Genomic DNA, 3,884 nt, shown 5'->3' with positions numbered 1-3,884 from the left:
CATCGGCATCTGAGGATCAGGAGCAGGCGAACGTTCATCTCAGGGACGCGGCCAAATAGGCAGAGCATCCTTCTCCAACACAATCTCTCTCTCAACTGTGCTGCAGAGCTGGCTTTTTATAGTTACAGCCATGCCCCGATGCTTCCAGTGAGGCGTGCAGGGAAATCTAGGATCCACCCTCCAAGGGAAGTGTAATGGTGCCTCACTCTCCCGCTCAGCAGGAGGCCACTCAGCCTCACTAGAGGGCCATAAAACCAGAGTCTCTGTTAAGTCTAGGCTTTTCAATATCCAGAATGTCACAGCCTCTAGGACGCCCACACTCAAGGGGTCCTGTGAGGAGGCAGATCAGCCTTGTATGTTGCTAATGCTGGTGCAGGCATTGTAAAGCATATTGGGATGGGTCAAAGGTGTGAGTGTGGAGTGAAAGATTCTTTTAGAGGTTGCTAGATGCCAAAGAGGGAGGGAGAGAGCAGAGAACAGGTTAACTCAATACTTCATCTACCTCAGTCCGAATATAAGACGCTGTCTCCGACCCAAGGCCGCAACACACATCTGACTCTCGGCTGCCAGCCAAGAAAGATGGGGACCTATTCCTCCCCGACCAGCCGTGAGAAAAGAGGATTCAGCTGAACAGGACCACAGAGGCTTCAAAAATGAGCGAGACAGTGAAGGCCAGCGAGGGAGGGGACGGGAGACAACTGTTTTCACTTCCGTGAGGCTGGTGTGTTTGGGGAAAGCTGAGAAAACCATGGAAGACCAGTTTGGAGTTGTACAAAGAGCAGCAGGAACAGAGATTCTGAATGAAACGCCCCAAAAAGAACCCAGGACTTAAAAACCCTCCTGGGAGCTGAAGCAAGTTGGAGATCAACAGCGCACCCTGGATGACTTGTGCACAGGAGAAGAATTCCTGTCCACCCTTCCCCTTCTTCTTCTTACGTTACACCCAGGCTTGGCCATCCTCGGGTAGCATGGGTGTGAGTATGAAAGTGGGGTTAGGGCTGGGTCACTAATGCTTTCTTTCTTCCTCTGAGTGACATAGGAGCATTCCCAGCACTTGCCGCTGTTATTTTATTATTTTATTAATAAAGCTTTAAAATTTAGTCACTTGGTGTGCTCCTTCATCTCCTCCTCTAAAGATCCTGTGGCCTCAGCCTGATCACCTGACACATCGGGCAGATTGGTACATAAATCTGCCACAAGAAAGACTTATGAATTTTAAGTTCTCAGGCTCATCTTTTGAAGGTGTTGTGCAGCTTTCTTGGTTGAAGCCTCCAACTTAAGTTGGTACAATAAAAAGATTACCCTCACCTACTTTGTCTTGCTCATATCCTGGGACCAACCTGACTACAACAATAGCTCAAACAACTTGTCATGGAAAAGTGCAGCTCTGGCAATTGGTGGCAGTTCTAGGATATATATGCCAGGGGATGGGCAATGAGATATAACAGAAATGTCTTTATTTGTATTGCTCTTGTAACCATTTCTGCCTTTAATGCCTTTATACTTGTACTCACTAAAAGCTCTCTCTTTGTAGTGAAATAAATGTTTTTTTATTTCTGTAATCCAAACTGATCGCTGTGTTTAAACTGACTTGTGTGAGTAACTCCATTTAATTGTAGCAACCTGTTGGATATTGATCCCCTCACAGGGACAACAGACCTAAAATATCTGAACTGTCCAGGAGAGGGCTGGGCAGTGCAGAACACGCATCTTGGAGTGGTGGTGGGGATTCTGGACTAGGAATGTGTCGGAGTCACCCCACGAATACTAACCCAGTCTGGTAGAAGCCAAAGTGTGGCTGGTGTTTGCGACAAGCTGCTGGTGGTAAGAGTTGCAGGACTAGGCTATGGCTACACACAGACACTCAGCGTGTGACCTGCATGCCAATTCCATGAGTGACTTCATGTTGGAATCTACAACAGGAAAACATGTGAGGCAGTCAATTTTGCAGTGCAAGGGTGACACAACCCCTCACTAGTCTGAAGTGCCACCACAGAATGCCATACCATCCTGGGAGTTTTTTTAGGAAACAGGTTGGACAAATATTTGTCAGGTATGGTCTAGATAATCTTATTCCTGTCTCGATGTGGGGTATAGATCATATCACGTCTGGCAGTACCTCTAGTCCTCCAATGTCTATGATTCTACTGCCAAACTCTAAACATGAATCTATTATTTGTATGTACTTCTCTGTGCGACTGACAAGGACCATAGTCTAAACACGCAGGGAGGGAATAAGACAATCCCTTCTACCACTAATAATAATTTAGACCCTGATCCTGCCAGCAGGGAGCTGGGACTTTCCAAAGGAGCTTAAGGGAAGGATGGGGGGATGCACCCAAATTAAACACTGATTTTCAGGAATATTATGGGCTAAGATAGGTAAGATAGGGCTAAATATGAGATAGGCACCAAGTAGAATTTTCCAAAGGATTTTCTAACTCCCACTGATTCTAGGAGGAGTTAGGCCCCTAGCAGCCATCTGCATCTGTAGCCACCTAAATCCCTTTATAAATTGGGCCTATGCTGCCTACATGCCTTAATCTCCTTTACCCAAACCACATCCAATTGATGTCAGAGGGACTTCCTTTGGGCTTAAGCTAAGCACATGCATAAATCTTTGCAGGATCAGGACCTCTCAAAGGACAACAGGTTTACACAACACTTTACAAACACAGGATCCAGTCCTGCAGATGCATACCCAAGTGATTATCTACTCCCCAGTAAAAAGTTATCCCTGCATATGCTTGTGGGTTAGGGGCCCTGGATAAAACAGATTCCAACTCTAACCAAATCTACTAGTCTATGGTAGTTGTCTGGTCCTCAGCACCACAGTGTCTGAGCATCTAACAATCTCTAATGGGTTTATCCTCACATCACCCCTGGGAGGTAGGGTAGTTTTATCATAGCCATAGGATAGAGCTAACAAAGCTAACCATCCCACATCCTCCCCAGCTCCTGGACCTTCCCCACTAATAACCAGGAATCACTTCTGTTCACCTCAAGCTGAGCTCTCCCCAGATCCCTGCTGCTTGACACTCACATGCTTGGACGCCAGAGTAGAGTCTGGAGTCCCTGCTCCCCTGAGCTGAGCTCCTCAGTGCCTGGGATGAAGCAGTCGTGAACTGTGAAGCTGAATGTCTAAGAGTCTCCGGGGTTAGGGAGACCAACTAACGTTGCGCCTTGCTGTGGGGCAGCACCATCTGCATCTGGCTCTGGAAGTCCTGGGGCTGTAGGTGCTGCCCCACACTCTTCTGAGGCCCTGGGGCAGGTCTCAAAAGAAGGGGAATGGAGCAAAATGGATGTTAAGAGCCAGTGTCACATGGTCACAGAATACCCCTCATCCCAGGGACCAAACCTGCTCAGTGTGTGAATGAAGTTCCTGGGGGGCAGGTTGCCCCAGGCTGCGAGGGATACCCTGAGCCTCTCTCAACTGGCAGGGTCTCCTAGAAGCCCAGATTCTACAGTGATAGAATGAAAGAAATCCCAGAGATGGGGAGGAGAGAGAGAGCGAGAGAGATGGATATAGAGAGAGAGATGGAGAGAGAGTGGATGGTTGAGAAGGAGAGGGAGAGAGAGGTGAATTGTTATGACAGAAAAAAAAGCAGAGAGAAGGATGGATTAAAAAGAACAATAAAGAGGCAATATAAGATCAGAGAGATGGACGGATTGCAGGATGGAGGAGGGGAAAGGTAGATGGATTGAAGGATATAGAGGGAGAGAAAGAGAGATGGATGAATTGACAGATAGTGAGTGGGTGAGAGATGCAGAGAGCTGGATAGAAGTACAGTGGATGACTGGAAGAATGGATGGAAGGAGGTAAGATCCCCAGCCTGCGTCCCTGCTCCCCATCCTACCCCAGCCCTGGGGTCTCTGGGCTCCTG

This window comes from Chelonoidis abingdonii, chromosome 13 (assembly GCF_003597395.2).
Source record: "Chelonoidis abingdonii isolate Lonesome George chromosome 13, CheloAbing_2.0, whole genome shotgun sequence".
Taxonomy (NCBI): domain Eukaryota; kingdom Metazoa; phylum Chordata; order Testudines; family Testudinidae; genus Chelonoidis; species Chelonoidis abingdonii.
Note: the sequence above shows the minus strand (reverse complement) of the source record.